General features: G+C 43.7%; 1 protein-coding gene and 1 non-coding gene across 5 annotated transcripts in view; one reads left to right on the top strand and one right to left on the bottom strand.

The window, feature by feature from the left end:
* TMEM241 (transmembrane protein 241) overlaps positions 1-26,915 on the top strand; it is a 121,103-nt gene that overhangs the window by 76,389 nt on the left and 17,799 nt on the right. The window lies entirely within an intron of this gene.
* On the bottom strand, positions 8,623-8,729 carry LOC139084964 (U6 spliceosomal RNA). Its single transcript, XR_011542904.1, has one exon. It is a non-coding gene; the product is annotated as a U6 spliceosomal RNA (small nuclear RNA).

Here is a 26,915-nt window from a genome sequence, read left to right on the forward strand (position 1 = left end):
CAGTTTTGAAAAAGAAAAACAAAGTTGGAGGACTTAAACTACAGAATGTGAAAACTCGCTGTGTTAGGCTAGAGTAATCAAGACGTTGTGGTATTGGTGTAAGGATAGGCATTCATGGTCTATTGATTTTCAACAGTGGTGCCAAGGCAATTCAATGGGGAAAGAATTTTCTTTTCAACAAATGGGGCTGGAACATTCAGATACCCATATGCCAAAAAAAAAAGTACTTAGACCCTTGCCTCACATCGTTAACTCAAAATAGATCATAGACCTAAATGTAAGAGCTAAAACTAGAAAACTCTTAGAAGAAAACATAGGAAAAAATCTTAATGGCATTGGGTCAGGCAAAGAGTTCTTAAACATGACACTAAAAGCATGAGCCATAAAGTAGTTGATAAATTGGACTTCATTTCAATTAATATCTCTTACAAATTAAAAGACACCATTAAGAAATTGAAAAGATAAGCCACAGCCTGGGAGAAAATATTTTCAGATTGTATGTCTGATGAAAGACTTGTATTGAGAATATGTAAAGAATTCTTACAGTTCAATGAGAATGTATACAACCCAATTTAAAAATGGTCAGGGGCCAGCCCCAGGGCCGAGTGGTTAAGTTTGCATGCTCCGCTTTGGTGGCCGGGGTTTGACCCGTTTGGATCCTAGGCGTGGACATGGCACCGCTCATCAAGTCATGCTGAGGCAGCGTCCCACATAACACAGGCAGAGCCACTCACAACTAGAATACACAACTGCGTACTGGGGGGCTTTGGGGAGAAGAAGAAGAAGAAGAAGAAAAGAAGATTGGCAACAGTTGTTAGCTCAGGTGCCAATCTTTAAAAAAAGAAAGGTCAAAAGACTTGAATAGACGTTTCACTAAAGAAGATGTATGAATGGTTCATGAGTCCATGAAAAGGAACTCAACATCATTAGTTATTAGGAAAATGCAAATTAAAACCACGATGAGATACCACTACACACCCACTAGGAGGGCTATAGTAAAAAAATGTAAGTAATAGTAAGTGCTGACGAGGATATGGAGAAACTGGAACCCTCATAAATTACTGAAGGGAATGCACAGTGGTATAGCCAGTTTGGAAGTCTGTTTGGTAGTTTCTTAAAAGGTTAAGCATAAACTAACTATATAACCCAGAAATTCTATTCCTAGGAATTCACCCAAGAGAATTGAAAGCATGTGTTGGAAATAGACTTATACGCGAATGCTCATAGCAGCATTATTCATAACAGCCAAAAACTGGAAAGAATCTAGATGTCCATCAACTGGTGAATGTATAAACAGGATGTAGTATATACATACAATGGAATACTATTCAACAATAAAAAGGAATAAAAAGGAATGGACTGTTAATACATTGCTACCACATGATGAATCTCAAAAACATTATGCTAAGTGAAAGAAGCCAGTCACAAAAGAATACACATAGTATAATTCCACTTACGTGAAATTTCCAAAAAAGGCAAATTTATAGAGACCAAAAGCATACTGATGGTTTCTTGGAGCAGAGGTTGACTACAAGTGGGCTTGAGGGAATTTTTTTAGGTAATGGAAAAGTTCTAAAGCTGCGTTGTGGTGATAGTTGCACCATCATTTAAATTAATTTTTTAAGTGTGTTTACTAAAAATCGTTGAATTTTACATTTACAGTGGGTGAATTTTATGGCATGTAAATCATCCCTGAAAGCTGTAAAGCAGTAACGCTCAAAGAATCATGCTTACATCTTGTCTTAGGATCAGGAAGCACATTTTTCCTGTGTACAGTCATGCATCGATTAACGCATTAGGTGATTTCGTCATTGTGCAAACATCATAGCGTGTACTGAAGGGGAGCAAACTTTGCCACCCCAAAATGTGTCTCTTTAACATGAGCATTATTTTAAGCTGATTATTATTATTGTTATTATTATTATTTTTTTCTGCTGAGGAAGATTCGTCCTGAGCTAATATCCACTGCCAATCCTCCTCTTTTTTGCTTGAGGAAGATTAGCACTGAGCTAACATCTGTGCCAATCCTCCTCTATTTTTTTGTATGTGAGACACCTCCACATCATGGCTGGTGAGTGGGGGCGGTCCTCCCCTGGGATCTGAACCTGTCAACCCAGGGCATCAAAGCGGAGTGCACAGAACATTAACCACTGGGCAATGGGGCCAAGCCCAGGCTGATTATTTTTAAGAAGGAAAAGACTCAGAGAGTTTTTCTTGTTTCCTCCTCCTTAATTGCCTAAAAGAATTCAGATTGAAAAAACCTGTCTCAGGAAACAAGCTGTCACCTTAGCCTCACATGAACCAGGTGGTGGACACGGAGGAGCCTAGAGAAGCCTGTTCGTTGAGCTCTTCTCTGTGTTCTTCTGTTTCTGTGTGGCCAAACACTTGTTTTCCAAACGTTTGCTCCTTTTCATCTACTCGTGACTTGCCTTTCTTCCCTTTGAGGTCTCTGGCTTTCTTCACTCCCAGCATCTTTTTTCATCTTTAGCTGAGGATGGTATTTAAGGTGAGGGCTTTGGCATTTTGGTGAGTTACTCATTTTTCCTGGGTTTCTCCCTTGTGCACATGTTGTTAAACTTTTGGTTGTTTTTCTCCTGTTAATCTGTCTCATGTCAATTTAGTTCTTAGACAAGCCAGAAGAACCTAGAAGGGTAGAGGAAAATCTCTTCCTCCTCTACAGCACTTACACAGACTGAGACGGTATAGCCTACTGCACACCTAGGCTGTATGGTACTAATCTGAAGGGACCACCGTCATCCCTGTGGTTCGTCGTTGACTGAAAGGTCCTTATGCGGTGCATGACTATATGTGGCTTTGCCTATTTCGCTACTACTTGCATGAGTCTCCTTTTTATTTATCTTATTTTTTTCTTATTATTTTTTTATAATTTCCTCCTCTGTAGTTAATTCAAAAGTGGAAGGATTTTTAATTGGCTGCTGTGGTTTAATGCTAATCCTTCTTAAATGTGGAGGATTGGGTTAGATGAGCCGTTAAGGTCTCTCCAGCCTCAGTACATCAAGCAATTTCTCTCTCTTTCTCCTTTTTCTTTTCTATTTGAAAACAAACTCTGTTATCCTCAGTAGCAGAATATTTACCCATTCTTTAGGCCACCTGCACATCAAAATGTGCTGACATTTTAAATACATAATTCTATTTGGCAATACAGTGTTTCCCCATGATGTCATTGTGACTCTGCTAGGTGCCAGCATACTCGGAAAGTGACTCAGAACGATGTTCCGTTGGCCCCAGAGGAGAATTTGGATTCTGTGAAAAACTTAAAGATACACAGGCAAGGAGGTCATTCAGGGGCTGACAGTGTCTTTTTCTTGCTCCAAAAGGACTCATTCTCTGCCATTTTGTATGAAATTGTCACATCAACTTCGTTACTTCCCAGTTCTGAGGGAAGACATCCATGCTTCTCTCTGGTCCCCGTTTTTTCTCAGTATCTTCTTTGGGTTGAGAGTGCTCAGCATGGAAAAAAAGTGCCATCTAAGTCACTTTATATTGTTATCACTGTTAGTATTGTTTTTCTTTTTGGGAATTCGAGAGACATTTTAAGAAGCTAAAAATAACAATATTTAGCAACTTTAAAAAAATTCCTCCTTTCGTTTTGGCAAATTCATCCATGTGAAATCTAACTGCATCTTCATAAAATCTTGGGATCCCTCCCCACTTGTAAAGCACAGATTCAGGAAAAATTGAATAAATTTAAGAGAAAAGCAGTGAAATGTGTAGACGTATAAAGAAAATGTGGTGTGACTTTCAGTTTTTCTACTTGTGGGTTTCTCCAGGAAAGTTAAGTTCTCATATGAGAATTCTTCCTGGATTGAGTTAGTGCCGTGTCTCATCCTTGTTAGCTTCAAACCAACTGGCATTCTCAGAATCCGTTGGGAAGAAGCACCTGAGGCCAGAGTGCATTTGTGTTGAGGGTGAGCCAGAAGGGAGAGGCACCCCCAGACAGCAGCACCTGCCTGCTGGGGTCCCAAGGATCCGGTGTTCGCTCCGCATTTCAGAGCTGTCTCCATAGAGTGCTTTCTTCCTTTAAGCTAATGCCATAGTTGCTGCCACCATTTAGGACCCCGAAGGCAGTAGTAGACCAGAAACCAGTCTGTTCGTGGTTTTCTGGTCTGTTCTTTTTATAGCCCTGGGAAAACAATTTTTCTTTAGCTTGTCTAGAATCTGTCTCTTGATTTGGTTTAGTTTGTTTTTTGATTGTTAGAGTTTCATCTTTACTGTGCACAAGGCAGGGAGTAGGGTGGCCCTCTCAGGGCCATGAAGTGTGGGGTTGGCACCTGAGAATGAATGAGTGCCTCCTTAAATGTCACGCCCTAGGCGTCTCGCTTGCCTCCCCCAGTCCCTTCCCCAACGGTGTCATAGTTTACTGCCTGCTGAAACAGCTGTTATTCCATGGGATTTTAAGACGTACTGGATTCTTATCGTTTTGGTTGTATTAGAAGTGTCTTATATCAAGGTATATGGTCTCTCTTTGAATGGCCCTCTTTTTGGGCCTGATTCTACCCATCAGTCAGCATTAATTAGGGAACCTTTGGAATGTGGGGTGGGGGAATGCATTAGTATATGGGTAGTGCCTGCCTGAGGCATCTTATAGTCCAGAGCAGAAGGTAGAAGTGACAAGGGTGAGACTGTTAGAGAACATTGCTGATCCGGACGACACTGACTTCAGGAGTTGGAAGAAGGGAGAGCTCTGTGAGTAGGCTGAGGCTGCAAAGCCACTGAACTGGCCCCTACAAGCGCTGGTTGCCTGGGACAGGTAGGAAAATGGAATGAGGGCCTCCAGGACCAGTGGCAGGGCCCCCAAGTCAGGATATGCTGTGGGGAACCATGAGGAAATGAATTTGACTAGAGGAGGAGCAGAGTGCAGAGGTGTGAGGGGAAACGCGCCACAGAGACCACTGTGAACCCCTGAATGGGACTGCCCACAGGTGAATAATGTTTTAAGCAGGTTAATATGGCAGTGGTGCTTTAAACAGATTGGAAATGTGTTCCAAGCATTTAGAAGGGAAGCAAATCAAGGTAGTGATGGCAAGAATAAAGATGAAAGGTCAACTTGCCTGACAATTTGAAGAAAACTAAATTTTAATCATTGAATTTGTCTTATAATTGTGGTGTGATGTGATAAAACAATTAGAAGACGAAGACTCATCATTTTAGAACAGGAGGGAGTGTGTGGTGAGAGTGTGGAGCTAGGAGTGATGGATGGACAAGATCACAGATGGCTGCAAAGTTTGCAGCTAGACACATGGGAGATCCATGGCATTACAGCCAGCAACAGTGGTGATTGTGACAGAACATGCTTGGGGAGGAAACCCAGTGAAATATATTTTAAACAAATGTGGATGGTGAAAAAACATCTAAATGGAGCTGTTTTGCGTTGGAAACATGGAGTGAAATGTAGGGGAGAGCTCAGAACTCTGCATGTCCTTTTGGGCCTCGCCTGTGGAGATGAAGCTGAAATCAAGAAAATGAATGACTCGATGAGCTCACTGAGAGAGGGAAAGGATTTGGGCAGAGCAGGACTTACCTCAGAGATACTTGGATGCCAGAGACCAATAATGAGCGGAGAGAGAGGTACTAGCCAGGAGGTGGGAGGGGGAACCAGGAAAGTTCAGTGAGGGGAAGTCTAAGGAAGCGTTTTAAGGAGTAAAAGCAAAATGCCACCAGATTGAGAAAAGACGAGAGCAAGGATATTGCTAGCCTTTGAGGAAACAGTTTTGGTAAAACGGCAGGGGTGGGAGTGGGGCAGAGATGGATCATAAATGCTCAAGAATGCACAAGAAGTGGATAGAAGATTGTGATTGGGGGTTGGCCGGGGGAGAGCTGATCTAGGGAAGATAACTTCTTTTCTAGGAAAAGAAGGACATGCATGAAACTAGAAGACACCCTGTTACAGAGAGATTTAAAGATGCTGGAGAGTCAGGGGAAACTGGGAGAACAAGGTTCAACGGAGGTGGAAGGAGGTTGGGGGCTGGCTTTAGAGAAAGAGGAAAGCCTTTTTTCTGAAGGGCAGTGATAGATAGGAGGGAGGCTTTCCCCTGAGCCTTGTGGTAGAGGGACTGAAGTTTCAGGGGGAAAAGTACTCACTGTTGGCTTTGGTCGCTGTGTGCTGAGCCCCTCTAGTCCTCAGCTGTTTCATCTGTAAGGCAAGGAGTCTGGACTAGTGTCTAAAGATAGCTCAAAAATGTTCTGATTCTAATGTGCTCTGACAGTGTTGACTGTATCTGATATTTAAGACTAAATGCTGATAGGTTTACATTCAATTGTAGGTTTATATATAATGATGATCTGCAAAGAGCCATATCATTAATTATCAGTGCCTACTTAATAAAGCATTTGCCAGATTTTAAAGTCTCCAATAGGACCGAACAGAATAAAATAGGAAACCACTCGGCAAACTGACCTTCTTCCATCCCTCTTACTAAATTCCACCTTCTCTCGTGGAAAATTGTGTGTAATACTACAAGTGCTTGATTGGAATGTTTGTTCCTGTTTTTATTTAGAGTTTGAACAGTCAAAATTCATGCTTATGGCATGGGGCTTCCCTTCCCATTGCTGCTCCTTAGGGTAGAATGCTGCTCTCGTCCTCCAGGTGGAAGATGGGGAAGCCTTCTTAGACAGGGTCCCACGTGAGGCTTCAAACCTGCAGTGTGTGGTGAGTGCAGAAGTAGAGCAAGGAGGCGAGGAAGAAGGGGTAAAATATAGCAAAATTAGAAGATTCTAGAACTTGGGCCCCTGAATGTTTCAAGGTAAAAGCAGAAAATAGATAATGTATGTGAAAATAGCTGGAGAGTGACAAAGTGCTATGTAAACACAGAGCATTATGTAGAGTCATATAATCCCAGACCAAGACTTAATTTTGACCCAACTTTGAGTCCCAGGTCTGCCACTCTCTAGGTGTGTGCTTCATTTTCTCACCCGTAAACACATAATAATACTGTCCACCCTAATGAGAGGGTTGAATAATATTGAGACAGCCCTAGAATGGCGAGTGCCAGCAGTTGGCAGACCCTCCTTGGCTCCGTCAACCGCTGGTTTAATTCTTTCACCAAATTAACCAGTGATTTCCTGGGTCTGAATTTATCATTTGTATTCACTGGTCCTAGGTAGTGAATGGTTTGTGGACTGCCTGCTCCAGGCACTGCTCGGAATTCAGCATGCGTGAGGACAAGGTCTCTCACAGCTTGTTAAATCAGACGTTATCTAACAAAAGAGGCAATTGATGCACCATTCACAATGTTTTTAAACCTATGTAAAGAGTCATTGATTCCGAACAGTTGCTGTGCCTGTGAAAATGTATGTTTGATGGTTTCCAAGGAGACCACCCTGCTGGCTGTTCTGTGACCACTGGCCTTAATTATACCCTGGGATTGCCAGGGAGCCTTCAAAGCTGTCTCCATAACAACACCTCCTTGTGTAGTAACATGACCGCAGTCCTGAACTGTGCTTCCCGTGTAGGAGTTTCTCCTGAAAGAGTTGAGAAGATTCCGCTGGTAAGTTTCAGCCTCCGTTGATTTATCTTACGAAGAACTCTTGATAGAGTTTTGACGGCCTTTCTCACAGGCGGTTTTGCCAGGTCTCCGGAGCAAGGCATAATGTCTTTCTTTTTTCAGTGACATGTTGACATTTCTGTTGACCTGTCGCAAGGTTTGAACTAAGAAAGAGTCTTGGCTGTGTCAGTTTACTAGAAAAAATTAAACCTGTTTTAAGTATAGGATGAACTTATAACAGTGTCAACAAATGCTGTTAGAGTTTGATGTTTGGAATTTTAAAATGTCTCCAAGACCATTGGTAAAACTCTTGCTGTTTCTGGTAGAATTAAAACAAAAAAGCCACTTAATGTCTTTTTAGTATGGAATACAGAGATTTTATGACTTCTAAATAACATAATTTTTTACTCTCCTCTTAATTGTTTTAGATATGTTTGAAGGGAAGTTCCAAGGCTTAACATTGAATGATCCCTTGAGCTTCCAAGGAGGTGACAAGTACACAGATCTTTCAGGTTCTGGAATCAGACTTCTTAGGTGCAATTTCTGGCATGTACATGTATACACACACGTGTGCACACACACATGAACAGACCAAATAAAAACCATAGGAGTGTAGTTACGATACCCATCAGTTTTACTTTTATTAGGTCAAGTCTATACTGAACAGAGTGTTAGCTGTTCCTCCTTCTATTTCCTACCCTGTTACTACTTACTTCTTTTTACCCCAGTTTTATTGAGATATAATGGACATACAGCATTGTATTAGTTTTTTTTTTTTTTTCCAGAGGAAGATTAGCCCTGAGCTAACTGCTGCCAATCCTCCTCTTTTTGTTGAGGAAGACTGGCCCTGAGCTAACATCCATGCCCATCTTCCTCTACTTTACATGTGGGATGCCTACCACAGCATGGTATGCCAAGTGGTGCCATGTCCACACCCAGGATCCGAACCGGTGAACCCCAGGCCACCAAAGCAGAACATGCACACTTAACCGCTGTACCACTGGGCCGGCCCCTGTATTAGTTTTGAATGTACAACATAATGATTTGATATTTGTATAGACTGCGAAATGATCAACACAATAAGTTTAGTTAACATGCGTCATCTCACATAATTACAAAAAATATGGAATGCTTCACGAATTTGCATGTCTTCCTTGCTCAGGGGCCATGCTAATCTTCTCAGTATTTTCCTAATTTTAGGACCTGTGCTGCTGAAGCGAACACAATGACTCCCTTTCCTTTGTCCTTATCCCTCTCATCATCATTGTCACTCTCTGTCGGGTGTAGAGAGCCTGTTGCTGTCTCCTCACACTTCCTGGATGGGAAAGGGGGATCATTCATAAGGGCAGGCTTCTCCCCTCGGTTCACTCTCTGAATTTCTTCTCTCTTCTCAGCTGCTTAAGACTCCTCCCCCGACTTTGGAATATATAACTTTCTGTGTAGCAGTTTAGTATTCCTTTTATTTTCTTCCTTCGGTTGTTATTCAGCACCTTAGTGTGTTCTGGAATGGTCTGATGAAAATAAATCATTAAATCTGGTGAAGCTGTGCTGTAATGTAACTTTTTATGTTGAAAGAGCGTGCTTAAAAAATCTAATTATGGCTGTTTCCTAATTAAATCATTTTTCTTTTTTACAGTCTAAGTAGCTATGGCAATGAGAATAATTTTTCATGGAAAATTAAAACCTAGAGGCAGCAGCATAATTTCCTTTACAGTCTCTAGCCGGGCAGTAATAACAGCATGTCAATGTCTTTCCATGACATCACTGTTGAAGCGACAGGAACAGGCTGTGGCAAGTGAAGGAGCCGCTGTGTTATTGTTGAGCTGTGTGGAAACAGTCAGCAGAAAAGTTATCTGGGAATTTTTCGTTTATGAACAGGTTTTCCCAGAGAGCACATGGGAAGGGAAATACAGTTTTGGATTAAAGAAAAAAAATGTAAATTCCATTTCCTATTGTCAAAATAATTCACAGGAAAGCAAGTGATATTAATGGACAGTTTGCTATTTTGGATAAGGTTGTTGTTTTTGTTTCCGATTATGAAATCCTAATTTTTTCTGGGCTATTTTTAGTGCCATTGATCATCGCTATGTTCTGTGCTGCAAAAATATGATAACAATTCTGGGTTTCACAACTCTTGACCTGAATGAATTTGCTTTGGTTCATTTACTGAGGAAATACCCTGAATTTCTGTAAATTTCCTGATTCCAAGGCTTATATGGGTGCTGTTAGTATCCAAGATAACTTAAAATAACTAAAATTAAAGTGATTTTTGCAACACAAAAACCAGTTAATTGGGGAAGTTTGCAAAGCCTCCATTCGTTGGGGCATGAACTGGTGAGTGCTTGGATCGTGGTGGGGAGCTGTTGGATAAATGAGTACCCAGTGAATCCTCAAGTTCGCTGATCTTAGATCACACACCTTTGCAGGTTCGAGCCCTCCCATCAGAAATAAAGGTGGAATTCTGCATGTATCTCGTGCAGTCCCTTCCACGGCCCCGATAGTGCTCTTGTGATGCGCGTACTCCTTTCCTTAATTGTGCCATTTGTTCTGTTCCAGTTTGCTTTTCCTTATAAGAACCCTCCATCCCTATACCTGAGCTAAGCTCCTCAGGGTGTGGCCAGACCTCGAGTAATCAGCAAAGAGCTCTTCAGGCCGTGTCCCTGCCCAAACCAGAGGGCAGACCATGGGCAGAACCCGCACCTGTGTCAGGAGAGCTTGAGCCGCAGCAGTCAAAGCTAATAAAATGAAAGCGTTCTCGGGAAATCCAAATGAGCAGACTTTTATTATGGGGAAGATAAGTTTTGATGCATGAGAGAGCGGAATGACATGTGGATTTGAAATACTTTTAGTAGATAGTTACCTGGTGTGACTTTGTGAAATTAATTATTCTATCCTATAGTGTCTCAGAGACATCTTGGTGGCCTGGCACTCCAGGAGCTCCAGGTACTCCACCGGGGGCCACCCGACATTTGTTCCCCTGTTTTATCCCCCAAAGTGGAATTTGTTTAAAGTCTAAAAAGTCATTTGCACATTTTTTCCTGTTTAAAATTTCTCTCCTTTCTTACAAAAGTAGTCCAGACTTGCTTTTTCTCCTCTTGATTCTACATCAGCACTTTGAACTGACCCAGTTGCTCTTTAGGTTAAGACTTTTGAGGTTGTTTTTGTTTATATATAAGTAGACTGCGTCTGACTATAAGGCCAGACACTTAAGTACAAGCAGGCTGTGTTTGTTTATGTGACTCCAAAATAGCCGGTAAGTTAGTCAAATACGTGGCGAGAAAAGTGTTTTCAGTCAACAGTGAATTGCCTGGTACCGTGTAAACAGAGCTAGCTGTGAGACTGTAATTGTACTTGATTGTTTCTGTGTATTCTGGGGGCGTTGTAGGGGAGGCGGTGTGGGGAACAGGCCCTCCCTGGCTATGTTTCCACGTCTGTCTTCCTGTCGTGTGACTTCTGCGGGGGAAGACGGGGGTTACCCAGGGGAGCAGGTCCACGGTCACATCTGTCCCCTAGAAGAATGCTGTCTCGTTTGGGTCCTGCCTCACTTCAGGCCATTATGCCCTGTTTGGGGCTTTATGTCTTTCTGCACAATTTGCATGTGTGTGGTTATGTTTAGCCCAGAATATGGTAGGTGAGCAGTCAAGATTTGATCAATAAAATGCCCTCTTTCCCTCACCTAAAAGTAAGAGTAAGAATCAGGCTAATTAGAAAAATAACAGTAATAATCCCATCCCTGTCCTTCCTGACCACCTGCCTGGGTGCCAGCCTGGGAGCCTCAGGAAGACAGGGTGCCTCTCACTCAAGGTTATATCCCCAACCAGCAGAGGGCCTGGCTGTCCGTACATGCTGTCTAAAGAGAGTGTAAAGGGCCAGTCTTTTCCAGATGCACAATTTGGACAGCAAAGGATTCGGTGACTGTTAAAGTACCTCTTAAATTTTTTAGTGAAAGTGGAATCAGGAGTCATTGTCTTTAGCCTCCAGTTAGTCCTTCATACAATGACTGTCCTCTCCCATCAAGAAAAAAGATGGTATTTTTTTCTCACACTGTGTTAGATTTATCTTCTTGGAATTAGAAATCTTTGGTTTCAGTGATCCGATCCCCTGTTGTTACCATGCTTTGCCGCCTACTACCCCAAAGGAGGATTTTCATCTGTGAACATGTATTTCTTTCTTCAGGTGAGAGGAACAGCTGTTCTCCTGACTTCAGGCCTTGCATTCCCACCTTAGAAGTCCTACTGTAAGTGGTGTCGGCCCTGTTATTCCCAGTGGCCAATATTGGCTGCTGTTGGCCCCAGCATTCAGAGCTCTTGGCACTCCTCTGTTGCCCTTAAAGCGTTAGGGTTTGGGACTGCAGGTGTTGCAAATGCTGTTTGCCTTTTGGGATCGGCTGCAGTTTGAGAGCTGCTGCTCTGTGTCGACAGAGAGCCTTCGCTTCTGCTGGGTTCCATTTTCCCATTCGTTCTGATATCAAGAGACATTTAAAATGATCAGATTCAAGGAGTGCCATATGTTTGAAAGTACTTTTTTTAATTTTTCAAGTTACTCCGGGAACCTGATTTCTCATTTTATCTGACAGTTTGGAAGTCCTACCCAGGTGTTTATTAAAATAAAAGCAGCAGCCCCAGGTTGTTGGATGGGTCTCTTGCGAGGGAATTCTGGCTTTCAATCTGTACCAAGTTAGTTATGAGAAATGGAGCATTGAGACAGAGTGGCATTAAATCTGATGTGGAACTGCATACCCAGCAGAATGCTAACATTACAGAGCCTGACAATACCAAGTGTTGGTGAGGACGTGGAATAACATTTGTGGTTTAGAAAACACTAAAGCTAAACAAGGTCTATGTTATGAGCCAGCAATCCCACTGCGAGGTCTATTCCCAGGAGAAATGAAGATGTACGTCCACAACAAGACACGATCAGTGTTACAGAATTCGAGGTGATGGTTGCTTAACTCTGTGAATATATTAAAAACTATAGAACTGTATGCTTTAACAGGGCGAATTTTATAGTATGTGCATTATATCTCGGTAAGACTGTTATTTTTGAAAAAGATATGTTCAAGAATATCCATGGTAGTTTTATTCATAGTAGCCCCCAACTGGAAGAAGTAGTCCATACATCAGGCAAGGAGAAATAAATTGCGATCTCTGTCTGCAGTAGAATAGTACACTGCGATGAAGACAGCTGCAGCCTCGTCTGTGGGGCAGGCCGGGGCTGTGCTGACTGGGAGGGAGCGTGACGGAGCCTTGGGAGATGCTGGGACGGTTCTGTGTTTCTGTCTAGTGATGGCTACATGGGGCTTTACAGATGCAAACATTCAATGAGCTGTGCCCTTAAGATTCAAGCTCTTCGTGCACTTTACTGTATTTACATTATACTTCAATTAAAAAAAAATCTGCTGTGGGTATGGAAACGGTGCTGTGCTCAGAAAGCACAGCCCACAGTGCTGCGCTCCCTTCCTGTCCACCGCCGGGAAGGCCTGGGTGTGGGCGCAGCCTCTTGTCCAGCAGACCCCTCCTGCCTCTGGTGTTGACACTTTGTGCTGCAGATGGCCTGGGGTTTCACTTACTGGGGAAAGGGAAGAACCCACAGGCTGATGCCTTGCTATTCTGGGCAGTAGCCGTCAGTTCTCTTGAATGTCATGGTTGGAGGGGGTTTCTAATGAATACCCAGCTCAGAGCCAGGGTAAAGAAAATGCGCTCGGGCTTCCTGGTCGCGCTGCAAAAGTATTTGTTGTTCCAATTGTGCTCAGCAGGTGAGGCCCCTGCCCCGTCAGCTACACTTTTCCTTTAGGGGCTGGACTAATTAAGGAGAACAGCAGACCTGCCGCGCTCTCCGGCCATGCGGTTTGATGAAACGAGCGCCCTGCTTCTTGTGGGCGCCCTGCGGGTCCTGCTGGGGCCTCCCTGCTGGACGCTCTCAGGCCTGCATGTCGGTTCACCTTCCTCATGCCTCTCAGGCTCCCCTTGGCCTTATGGCTTTGGAGCTGGAGATTGGTCACATTTTAAACATGCTCACCAAGATGGTGACTCCTTACTCTTGGCGTGTCGGGAGGTATGTGCGTGTTGTGTGTGCTGTGGGTGCAGTGACAGTGACAGCTTTATGTGAGAGTGGAGAAAGGGGTCAGAAACCTGAGGGCCTAGGGGTGGTGACCAACCCACGCAGGTCTGCAAACTCCCTCATTCTCCGTGGTCGGGCTGCATCCTACAGGCTATGGGCTCCTGCTGTAGAAAGAGAGTGAGGGGTCTGCACAGTGTGAGGGTAGGTTCATGTTCCCAGCAGACGGAAGGCTCTGCCCTCCCTCCTTGTGCCCTTGGCAAAACATGGTCTGACTTACTCCATGGATAGCAGCTCGTTAACCAATCAGATTTTAGATTCAGATCCACTGAACTCACTGAGCACCTGATGTTTTGGAAGTACCAATGGTAGTTGCAGTGAACGTTGACTGCTCACCGTGTGCCAGGCCGTGTGGTAGGTACATGGACACACGTTTCTTATCGCGATCTTCTGTGGCTCAAACTATGTGCTCCTCTTCCCTCTCGAGCCATGAGGAAACGGAGACGTTACGTAACTTAAGCCAGAACGGAGGAGCTCGGACGTGAACCCAGGCCTTGACTGCGAAGCCTGTGCCCCTCCTGGTGGCCTCTTCTGAGACGCTCTGTCGTGGAGGGTCTCCTTCGCAGCACGACGGAGTTTGAATGTGAGTGGGATGAGCGTGATCTCCTGGCGGAGGCTGGATCATAATTCACCCACCCGCTCCTTGTCGCCGCCGTTTTCCTTAGTGGGATACTGCACAATATAGAAAACGCCTCCGGGAAACAGGAGGCTGATGGAGACTAATGGCAAACAGATGAGAGGACAGGAGCGCAACCTGTCCCTGGCGGAGCCCAGCCACACTGTCAGGACGAGTCTTAGGAACACCCACGGCCAGCCATCGCAGCAGCTGCCTCCAGACGGGAGCTGGGAGCTGGGCTTGGCCGGGCTGTGGGAATACAAATGGCACAGCTCCTTGGTTAGGTGTTGAGTTTTCTGGTAAACTTAGGGTGTATTCTCCATTATTGAAGCACATATCTTTTTCCTTAATTTGTGACTTTAATTTTAATCCATGACTCCTCTAGAAAAAAACCTTAGAAGCTATTTAGTTCAACTCCCTTCATTAAAATAACTTTGAAAGGCTTATTATAGAAAATTTAGAAAGTTAAGTTAAATGAAAAGAAGAAAAAGCTTATGTGAACCCACCACTGTGGGCATTTTGGAGTATCCTTTGAGACTTTTCTGTGTACACATGTAATTAGGTGTGTTGTGTCTGTTTTTACAGAAATGGGATCATTCTCTACCTGTCGATTTTTATGTAGTGATATTGGAAATGTTCCCCCCTGCTTGGGGTGGATGAGGAAGCTGAGGCCCAGAAAGGTGAAGGACTTGCTGAAGGAATTCTCTACCAGGCTGGCCTGGGAGAAGCAGCCCGTAGCTGCCTTGTCCAGAGCTCTCTTGGCCTGATGAGGCCTGTGGGCCCAGGGCACCAGGCTTGTCAGGGGCCTGGGCATTTAGCGCAGTGTCTGACATATGATAGGCCCTTGATAAAGGAAAGAGCGAAAGAAAGAAACCAGCCCCAGCAGCTGCAGCCTTGCTCCCCTGCCCACGCCCCTTCCAGAGTCTCGTGCAGTAGTTGCCTTTGTGGTGAACTCAGAAGTCCCCCATGTTAGGTTGGAAGAAAAGGCTGTGTCTTCCCTCTAGTAGCTGGAGAATGACTACAGTACACACTTTCTAGCAGTTCAGATCCTGGTTGTAGGGGCCAATTCCTCTGATTTTATAAACATGCCACAAAGTCCCAGAGAGCCTTGGCAGGTGGAGGTGGTGGCTGAGGGGCAGGCCACGGTTTTGTAAGCAACTAACAGGGAGCTCTTGGCCAAGATACTGAGCGAACCAGAGTTCATCTGGTGCACTTTTTTGGTATGTGGCTCCCAAGTCCTTTACTGAAAGTGTCCATTAGAGGGACCACCTCTGCATCTGGTCCGGGTACCTGGACTCCACAGGCCGACCCAGCCTCATGCTGTGAGATCAGCGGACAACAGATGGTGGCCTTGCTCTCTCTGGATCCCAGCAGGCCTTTGCTCCATGCCTTCCCTAGGGAAATCTGCGTATAGGCTAGCCGCCCGTTTTAATTTTCCCGTTTAACTCCTTGTGGCGTTGATATTTCTTGGCTGAAGCTGAAAGGGGAGGAAGACATCATGACCGTCTGCATGCACTTTAAGGTTGATGCGACAGTGACTGTCTGCAGTGTCTTCCTGGAACAGACGAAGGAACACCCTCTTCTCTCATCACTTTCCCTCAGTCCTGTCCAAACACACAAGAGAAGAGGTGGCGTCACGTGTCCCCAAACTAAATCTGTCAACAAAATTCCTCCCCCTTGTGTCTCAAGAGTGTGTTTCCCAGAACCTCAGGGCGGGGCCCCATCTCTGAGTCTCACGCATTCTCTTGATACCCCAGCATGGGCCTTTTGCTGGATGATGAGGAGGGGCCCTCTCTGCTGGGCCCCTCTGGCCGTCTGCGTCCGTCTATTCATCCAGCAGACATTTGCTGAGCACTTGTAGGTTCTGGGCCCTGTAGGGACCAGGGATTGAGTAGTGCTCCACAGTCACAGCCCTGCTCCTGAGACACTCACAGGGTGTGTCGTCACGGCCCCGCATAGCCGTGAGCCTGTGTGTGGGAGCCTGCCCCAAGGCCCACGGAGACCTTCCACTGTTTCTGCCTTTGCTGTTTGGGCCTCCAGCTGCCTGCACCGAGCAGGACTGCACCTACGGCCTGGCTGCGTTTACGCTATCCTGAGCCTTTGTCTGGAGGGGTGACTCTGAGTTTAAAAAGCCAGCATATGTGGCTGACAAGGCTGTGGGGAGAGCAGGCCCTCCCTTCCTTACCAACGGGAGTGTCAGATGTCTCAGCGCAGTGAGGGCTACTGGCGGTGCTCGGCACACTTATACAAGTGTGCACCTGTCGACCCTCAGCTTCCACTTCTAGGAACTTATGCTTCACATGGGTTTCCACCAGTCTAGGATGGCGTATGTGCAGGGTTATTAACCTGCATTGTTTGTAGGAGCAAAATCAGAAAACAGTCCCAGTGTCTATCATTAGGCATCTGGCCAATGGAATTCAAAAATCGATGAAGCTCTATGTTTGGCCAGGGGAAGATCTCCAAGACACGTTCCTAAGTGGAAAACACAAGAAGTAAAACTGTATAATGTGCTAGCTTTTGTGTAAAAAAGAGAAAAAAAACGAGAATCTGCATTCATCTTCACTTACATAAGCATAAAGAAACCTTAATACGTAAGAAACATGGTGGCCTTTGGTGAGAAGTGACAGCTGGGCGGATGGGGGACCACAGGTGCAGGGAGGTGCTTCACTGGGTATATTTTCACAGTTTCTGGTTTTGGAATCGTGAATGCATTACCCATTTAAAAATGAAATTTGAAAAATACAATAGGCTGCAATATGCCCCCCTAAAATGTTATGAAAATACTTGCGCCTTTGTTTATACAGATCTTAAACCTGGGTTATGAGAATTTTAAACCAGAGAGAGTTGATTGATTACTAGAAACCTGAATCTGAAAGACAGAAGTAGCAGTGAGGTGGTCTCCTTAGGGGAGAGAGAACAGGGTCCCAGGTAAGGTGACCTCCTGCATTGAAGGGATGTGACCTCTGAGACCTCTAGGGAAGTGGGCTGGTCCCTGCAGATGGCGTGGTCTGAAGTACCCAGGGTTGTCTAGTCCGCCCAGAAAGCAGTCAGGAGTACTTTTTGAATGTGAGTTCTTCTGTGACGGGAGCGCACACCCTACGTCTTGGTATCACGTGGAGCAGATGCTCAGGAGATGACCAGCTGAAGCGTGGCTGGACCATCCAGGTGTGTTGCCGGTGCCCTGATACGATAAGGCAGTCAGCAGATTCTTGCTATGTGGGTGAATAAACCGAGTTCCTCTGGGGCACTGCAAGGGATTTCTGAAATACGTGCTAATTGCCTTCAGAATCTTTGCACGGGCCACAGGCTTTAACGTTTCCTCAATGAAAAGGAGCCACTGAGGAGCGCTGTCTTCTTGATAGAGGGGGCCACTTGACGGGCTTGTGGCTGCACCCAGAGGAGGGGTGGGCCCACGCGAGCCCCCTGGGCTTAGGCTTTCTCGTTCCTGTCCTGGAACCCAGGCAAAGACCACAGTTCAGATTTCTCTGTTCTTAGCTTTCTATATTTTATAAGGGGTGTACCTTATAAATTGGATGGGCACAAGACAAGACATTTCTTCCCTCTGGGTCATTACACTGAGCCTTGTGGAAGTTGGCAGGTTTCCTAAGTTAACTGTTCTCTGCTTTTTTGAAACATATATTTGAATGTCTAACTACGTTTTCGTTTTAAACTTAGGAGACAGACTAACATTAACCGGCTTCCCTCAAGCCATCGGTTTGCCTGTATCTTAGGAACACCCAGTGTGTGACCCATCAAGGACCTTCTTGGCTTTGGCTGCTAGAAAGCATGCAGCCAACCCCATCAGCCACTCCTTCCTGCTCTGTGCGGCTCCCTCCCCACCACGTAGATAGACATCTCTCCCTCACATTTGGGGTGACTGTCTCAACTCTGCCTCTTTATCTTTGTTTTCCCCTTTCCTTCATCTCTGTTATCTACTTCTAATTGATATATTTTATCTGTAGCAACTGTCTTTTTAAGCTTCTTGAAAATTCTCATTGTAACAAGTCAGAGAATGAGTAAAATTCCCCCTGTCCTCTTCAAAAATGTTTTAAGTGAAAGAATAAAATTCAATCCTTGAGAAATACTTTATAGATCATGCCTTTGTCTTATAGAGGGGAAACTGAAATGCAGAGAGGGGCATCGGCCTGCCTGAGGTTACACAGCGAGTCTGTGACACACAGCAAGGGAACACCCAGAACTCTCTGGCTGCTGGCCCTCTGCCCTCCCACAGGCACAGGCACAAGAACAGATGCCTCCAAGATTGGGATCAGCTCTCTCCAGGATTACCTCTGGCATGCTGATGAAACTGCACGCTCAGTCGTGTTGGAACCAGCTGCCCCTCCTCTTTAAATGAATAGAATTCTCCCTAGAATTCTTTTCAGTGCCTTGCTAGGAAAAAGGGGTTTCCAGCTATTGGCTTTTTTCTCTCTCTTCAGGTTTCCTTCAGCTTTAAAGTGGCCACTACTCACTCACACTTTGCACTCCAGTTGATACGCCACGGCTTGGAGTTTGCTGGGCTTGTTCATACTGTTCCTTCTCTCTAGAAAGCCCTCCCCACCCTTCCTCACCAGATAATTCTTCTGCGTCCTTCAAGATCATCTTGATATGGGGCTTGTTCCCATAACATTCAGAGCATACCCACATCTTAGCACTTAGCTTCTTATATTGAAATCATTTGCTTAGTAACCTCTAGAAGTGGCTGACCTAAAAGAGGCGGGCTGTGAGGGCAGGTTTTTGCCTTTCGTTTTTGCCTCTTATCCCCAGTGAGGTTCTCAGTGAACGTAATTTGGCCTCAGCTTCATTCCAGCAATAACTCAAAGCCCTTTTTCTTTTTAACTTCTAATTCAGTGAAAGCTTCTTCTGAAGGCATCATTGGTTTTTTAACTTTCATTTTTTAAAACTCTCCAGAAGAGCAAGGAATAGTGTCTTAGCTCAGGCTGCCATAACGAAATACCATTGACTTGTGGCTTAAACAACAGACGTTTATTTCTCACAGTTCTGGAGGCTGGGAGTCCAAGATCAAGGTGCCAGCAGGGTGGGTGTCTGGTGCGAGTGCTCTCCTTGGCTTGCGGATGACTGCCTCCTGGCTGTGTCTTCACATGGCAGAGAGAGAGACAGACAGAGAGAGAGAGCTCTTTCGTCTCCTCTTTTTTTTTTTTAAAGATTGGCACCTGAGCTAACATCTGTTGCCAATCTTTTTTTTTTCTTCTCCCAAAAGGCTGCCAGTACATGGTTGTATATTCTAGTTGTGGGTCCTTCTAGCTCTGCTGTGTGGGACGCCGCCTCAGCATGGCTTGACAGGTGGTGCTAGGTCCATGGCCAGCATCCGAGCTGGTGAAACCCTGGACCTCTGAAGCAGAGGGCCACGAGGCCAGTCCCTGGTCTCTTCTCATAAGATCACTAATTCCATTGTGAGGACCCCACCCTCATGACCTCATCCAACCGTTTTTACCTTCCAAAGGCCCCATCTTCAAATGCCATCACATTGGAAGTTCGGGCTTCAGCATATGAATTTGGGGAGGGGACACAGTTCAGTCCATAGCAGAAGAGTTCACAGGTGACTGTTGGTATTTTGCAGTGAGTGCCAAGAGTCGGGTGGCAAGAGCTGAAAAGTCTTCATGGTTTGTATAATCCCTCAAGTGGAATTGAGGTGGCGGGGTTAGTCTTGTGCAAGCTTTGTACATTTCTAAGAAATCCTCACTCTGGTCGTGTGAGACTGAGTGTGACCAGACCCAGAGCCAGGGCGCAGCCCTTGACATCATGGGCTCACTTCTCCCGGCTGATACTTCTTCAACAATTGTTGGGATTCAGGAAGGAGGCAGGTTAGAAGGAGCAAAAGGGTTTTTACCAAATGGGCACCACGTTTCCTGTCTATAAACATTGCAAGGAGGTCTTGATGTATATCTCTTGGCAAATCTGTTCTTTCGCCTCCATTATTATTATGTATAATGATGGCATGAATTGAAGTTATTGCTGTATCAAAAGGAGAGGAAAAAAGTTCCTCATGGCCTTGGAGTAAGTATAATTATGGTGATTTTATTTAAAGCTCCTTTGAGCTTACATTCATTTCATTTCTAAAAATAGACTGCAGAGATTAGATCTATCCTTTGAGTGAATCAAAACAACTTTAGAAAATAAAAACACCTTAGCACATGCCCTTCCTTTCCAGAAGCACAGAGTACTGCTTAGCTTGGGAGACTGATAGAACTTTTTAATCAACAGGACAAAAGTTTGAAAAATAACTTTGGCAGAAATCCATTCTTTTTTTTTTTTGAGGAAGATCAGCCCTGAGCTAACTGCTGCCAATCCTCCTCTTTTTGTTGAGGAAGACTGGCCCTGAGCTAACATCCATGCCTGTCTTCCTCTACTTTACATGTGGGATGCCTACCACAGCATGGCATGCCAAACAGTGCCATGTCTGCACCCAGGATCTGAACCAGTGAACCCCGGGCCGCCAAAGTGGAACTGTGCACACTTAACCGCTGTGCCACCAGGCCGGCCCCAGAAATCTATTATTCTAAAAGTAAGTCTGTCAGTAGTTGAGTACATTTACTGAATAAAATGAAACTGAGAAAGTTGAGAAAAAGCACTAGAATGAAGAATCTATTGATTCCACACCAGGCTGTCACTGAATTGAGTTTGAGGGAAAATTAGGGTAGTCTCAAATTCTCCGTTTGTCTCCCACAATTGGATGTTCTAAGTATATCTACGTAATTTCTTCTCTTTATACTGCTTGGCAAAGAAGCAGCACTTGGAAAATTTATAGCCCCTTTATTTAAAGAAAATTATAGTATGTTATGGAAAATAAAACATACAGAACAACCATATAAGGTATTTTAGGATGAACTGAAGTGGAATGCCCACGGACATAGATAAAAGGAAGAAGCCCTCCAAAGGTACCAGGAAACACCACTTCAGTGGGCATGATATTAATATGGCCTCTTGAGAAATTTGAGTACTAAAGAGAAAAGTCTGATGCCCAGCCCAGAGAAGAGCTAACACCTTCTTCATGGCTGTACCAGGATGATTACAAGTCCAAGATAAAAAGCCCAAAGGTCCACAGATTTCTGAAGTTATAACAAAAGGACCAGTGTCAGATGGTATGAAAGACACATTGGTCTTTTCAGCACATGGCGTGTGTTAAAGAGTTCAGAGTTTGGGTGCCTGAACTCTGCTACCCACTCCTCTTCTCTTCTTGGGGTATAGACTAAGAGAACATACGAACAAGAAATAATAGGCAAGTGGGAAACAAAGTTGAGCTGAAAAACTCAACACTGGTTTAGAGACTTAAGGCTTTCTGCTCCCCATATGAGCATGGCTTCCTCTCCATCCTCCACTCCCACCCCCAAAGGTGGAGGCAGAGTCAAGAGAACTTTATTGCATGGATTTAAGAGAAAAAAGAAACCATACAGAGTCTGGGTTCTTGCCTTTAAAGCACTGGACTCCCACTAAGTAGTGTAATGAGCCACAGTAAATGTACAATTGGATGAATAATTCTTCCCATCAGAGTGAACTTGGAAGGGCGTGAAAGGATAGAAGGCAGCAGGGTTTCCTCCCCCACAGGCAGAGAGAGTCATGAGGAGAGGAAACTGAATGTTCTTCTTACCTCAGGCCTGCCTTATTGATCACCATTAGTTGCATCATATCTGAAACACTGTCCGAAGAGAAAGAGACGGTGCCCTTGAGAAAGTCCTATTGTCCCAGGGTGGTATTTACAGGATCCTAGAATATAATACAACATTTTTTAAAAAGTTAATTAAAATTGTAATGATGAATTAATAAGATTGTCAGTGATCAGGAAGATGTTCAGAACATATCAGATAAAGCACCCCTACCTTGCCGCACCGTGACACCCAAGGTGGCTCTAGGGAAACAGTGGTCAGCCCAGCCTGGTTTGAAAACCAGTGGCTTACCGTCTCTCTAGGTTTGTTTTCTTATCTATATAATAAAGAGAAACTTTCCACTTTTGAGTAGAATGTTGTGTATTGTGATAAGTCAACATTCAACTGACACAACTAGGGGAAAAGGCAAATAAATTATAAAAATCATATTTTTAAAGTAATCAGAGATCTGTGAAAGCAGTAAGAACTAAATTAAATAAATTTCCAGAGAAGGAAGACCCCTTCCTATATACTAAATAACACAGGCTATTTTCTTCTTGGGGGGAGCGGGAGGATATTTGCTGATTCTGGGTGTGGGCTAAGGATCTGGCTTGGTCCAAGGAGAGGAACTATTCTGTGGGAAAGAGAAACTAGCAGAGCTTTTGGCAGTCATGTGGAACTGGCCCGATTGACTGGAAACTAGAGGAGCCCCAAAGGCACGTCCAATGCTCCCATGAGACATTTGTCGAGTTCTGGGTCAGTTCAGGAGGTTGCAGGCTGGCCCAGAAAGGCAAAGTGAAAACTCTCATAGTCTTGAGGTGCTTAGGAGACAAAATTTTGCTAGAAAGAAGGGCCTGCAGCAAATATACAATTAGTCATCCCCTAAAGACAGTTGCCGGGTTTTGAACCTACGTGGAATGGGAAGCTAAAAAGCTGAGGTCAAAATTTCAGAAAGGCAGAACTTTTAGGGACGAGGAGACAGAGATCCACTAAGGTCTTAAACACAAGTCTGGGAGCACCATTCCTGAAGGGCTGCTGGATGTGGACTGAGTCTCACTAGAGCTGCAGCCCATCTCTGATTCACTCAATCCCTAATTGGATTGAGCCCATCATCCTATTAGAGGAAAAGAGCAGTTCTTCCTGGTAGAAGCTATCATTGGAGCCTCTACAGTTCTTTTATATGCAGTGTCCCAACATACAGAGTTATAGACATGGGAAGAGGCAGGAAAACATAACTGATAATCCAGTGGAAAAAATAATAGGAACAGAATGATCCAGATGTTGGAGCTAGCAATAAGTTAAAAATGACTGAGTAATATGTTAAAGACAATAGAGGAAAAGATGAGTTAAATGACGGGAGAATTTCAATGCAAAATTGGAATCTGTAAAATCAAATAGTTATCATTGAACTGAAAAAAATGAGTGAAGTTAATAACTTATTGGGTGGGTCTAAGAGCAGACTAGGCATAGTGTAGCAGGCTTGGTGAAGCATAAAGAGAAAAAAAGAATGGGAAGAACAGAACAAAGCATAAGAGGCTGAGGGAAATTGCCAAGACATCTAACATATGTGTAACATCTTATTTACCAGGTTCTGGCCTATCCATCAATGTTATAAAATAGTTATTTGAATTTTGGCAGTTTATGGATACTTTGACTCAAACTCATAAGACATTAATAATCAGAGACTCAACTCTACCTGCATATGGGAATTATTAGGGACTCCTTTGAAAAATGCTGATACTGGGGCCAGCCAGTTAGCATTGGAGTTCTGGAAGCTGAGGAGAGGGAGATTGGGCAGAAGCAATAGTTGAAGGGATAATGGCTGAGAATTTTCCAAAACTGCTGAAAGACATCAACCCACAGCTTCAAATAGCTCACCAAACCGTCAACAAAAAATAAACAGAAAACCGTACTTAGGTATATCTTAGTCAAACTGTTGAAGACTAAAGAGAAAGAGAAAATCTTCAGCCAGAAAAAAAAGACATTACCTTAAATTAAAGAAGTAAATGATATTTCAAGGGAAACTATGACTACCAATAGACAATGGAAAGACATCTTTAAAGTGTTGAAATTTAGAAGAGAGATTGCATAATCTCAACACTCTGTTCTTCTATTTCTACTGTAAAGAACTGGTCACCAACTTCTTCAAAATTACTATGAATATATTTGGAGAATTACTATGTGAGGTTTTTCTAGACTCTATTAAATATAGGCACACATTGTTTTATTGTGCTTCACTTTATTGTGCTTTGCAGATATTGCATTTTTCGTAAGACCCTTCACCAGCAAAAAGATTATGACTGGCTGAAGGCTCAGATGATGGTTAGCATATTTTTAGCAGTAAAGTATTTTTTAATGAAGGTATGTACATTATTTCTTTAGACATAATGCTATTACACACTTAATAGACTACAGTATATGTAAACATAACTTGTATATACATTGGGAAACCAAAAAACTTGTGTGACTCTCTTTATTGCAATATTAGCTTTATTGCAGTGGTCTGGAATGAGCCTGCGATATCTCCAAGGTATGCCTGTATATTTGCTGCTTTGATCTCCTAATCCTCAGATTTCTGTTGAATCACAAAACATTGGATTCAGATCACATAACATGATATTGGCTTCTTTCCTAAAATCATGTTGGAAACTCATTATAAATCAAGTAAAGCAGTATATAATTTGGATAGGCAGATCATGTTCCAAAGTAGAATATAAATGTTTGAAGGTAGAATGAATGAATGACCTCCCCAAAAGGAAACCGTGATATAATGGTATGATACATGTATAGTGTTAGTTAAGGTGTTGGTTGGAATAGTGACTTAGAATTCCTTGCTACTCAAAATGTGGCCTTGACACCAAAAGCACAAGCAACAAAAGAAAAAATAGATATATTGGACTTCATCAAAATTACAAACTTTTGTGCTGCAAAGGACACCATCAAGAAAGTGAAAAGACAACCCACAGACAAATCACATATCTGATAAGGGACTTGCATCTAGAATATATAAAGAACTCTTACAAATCAATAGTAAAGAGACAAATAGTTTAAAAATGGGCAAAGAATCTATATAGACACTTCTCCAGAGAAGATAAACAAATGGCCAATAAGCCCATGAAAACATCCTCAACATCACTAGCCATCAGGAAAATGCAAATTAAAACCACAGTGAGATACCACTTCACCCCACTAGGATGGCTATGATAAAAAGACAAGAATAAGGATGTGAAGAAATCGGAACCCTTATACACTGCTGATGGGAGTGTAAATTGGTGCAGTAAATGTTACCTGCAGCGATGATGATGTTAATGGTGATAGTAACGATAACATCTTATTTACCTGGTTCTGGCCTATCCATCAATGTTATAGAATGGTTCTTGGAATTTTGGCAGTTTATGGATACTTTGACTCAAACTCATAATACATTAATAATCAGAGACTCAACTCTACCTGCATATGGGAATTATTAGGGACTCCTTTGAAAAATGCTGATACTGGGGCCAGCCAGGTAGCATAGCGGTTAAGTTCGCATGCTCCTATTTGGCAGCCCAGTGTTCGCTGGTTCAGATCCTGGGTGCAGACCTACGCATGGCTTATCAAGTCATGCTGTGGCAGGCATCCCACATATGAAATAGAGGAAGATGGGCACGGATGTTAGCTCAGGGCCAGTCTTCCTCAGGAAAAAGAGGAGGATTGGCAGCAGATGTTAGCCCACGGCTAATCTTCCTCCAAAAAAAAAATGCTGATACCTGGGCCTCATTATAAGATATTCCAATTTGATTGATTTGGGACCGAACTTCAGTGTTTGGTTTTTTTTTTTTTTTTAACTTGTCAGGAGTTTCTGATGTACAGCCAGAGTTGGGAGCTACTGAGTCAAATTGACATCTCCAGGGTCAAGCAAAGCCGCCCCTGAGGGTTAGCTTGGAGCTGGAAAAGGAGGATTGGCATAGGAATCGGGAGACCTGGGCTTTCTTCCCAGCTCTTGTCTTGTCGTGACTGTGTGCTTTGAGAAGGCATTTAACCTCTAGGAGCCTCAGTTTCTTCGTCTGTAAAATGGGCCTCTGCACCCTCCTGTGCAGGGTTGCTGTGAGGAGAAGTGAGCTCATCCGTGGACACTGCAGAGTCCTGGGTCCGGGACATTTTTTGCCCTCTTTAAATTTTGGTTACTTCCTTCCCTTCCTTTCCATGAACTAGGTATTCATGTCACATTTTTTCTAATTTTGTTCTATTATTTCTTCTGTAAAATGTTAAAGTTTGTTAAAAGTCACCCACGGTTTCTGTAGGTTTAAAATTTATCCTTCCTTCACCTGACCCTAATCTCTTTTTGTTCCTCATCTATCTTCTCAATCCTATTGTGCTTGTGGTAAATGCTGTTTTTCTGATACCTAACAAAATCCATTGTTCATGGTATGTTTTAATGAAGTGATATAAAATACTGTTAATAGCCATGCCTGGAGTTTAGCGTAAGTTGTCTATGATTAATTATTACAACGATCATGGTAATAAATCATATAATTTGTAATAGGGGTTAACTGAATCTTTTTAAAACGCCAAATAGCATTCTCAGCCTTAGTTGTGGTTTCTGTCTGTGTTTCTGTCTCTCTGTGGACTTAGAATAGTTCCTTCGGTCCTACGAGAAAAAGAAAGGCTGCTCTCAGATTATAAATTTTTAAAAAATTTGCTCTTTGACCTAAAAGGAAGATTGGGTTAGTAAGATTCACATGTGAGTCTGCAACACAGATGGACTCCAGGACAGTCTGACATGTGCCTCCAGCTCTGCGGCCTGTGAGAGAGCTAGTCTGCCCTTCCTCAGAGATAATGGCGGTGCTGAGCAGTCACATACCAGCTGGACAGAGTAGTTCCTGGGACGGTGCTGGAGTTGGAGGGTGTAGAGCACAGCTCCGCACGTTTTAATTGTGCTTGCACATCACCTGGGGATCTGTTCCCCCGTTGACGTTGTTCAGTAGGTCTGGGATGGGGCCTGAGGTTCTGCATTTCCTACAAGCTCCCAGGTGGTGTTAAGGGCTGGGGTGTGGAAGACATCTGTTGTTTTCCTGCTCGGTTTCCTGCCTTCCT

The sequence above is a fragment of the Equus przewalskii genome, chromosome 7, assembly GCF_037783145.1.
Source record: "Equus przewalskii isolate Varuska chromosome 7, EquPr2, whole genome shotgun sequence".
In the NCBI taxonomy this organism is placed as follows: domain Eukaryota; kingdom Metazoa; phylum Chordata; class Mammalia; order Perissodactyla; family Equidae; genus Equus; species Equus przewalskii.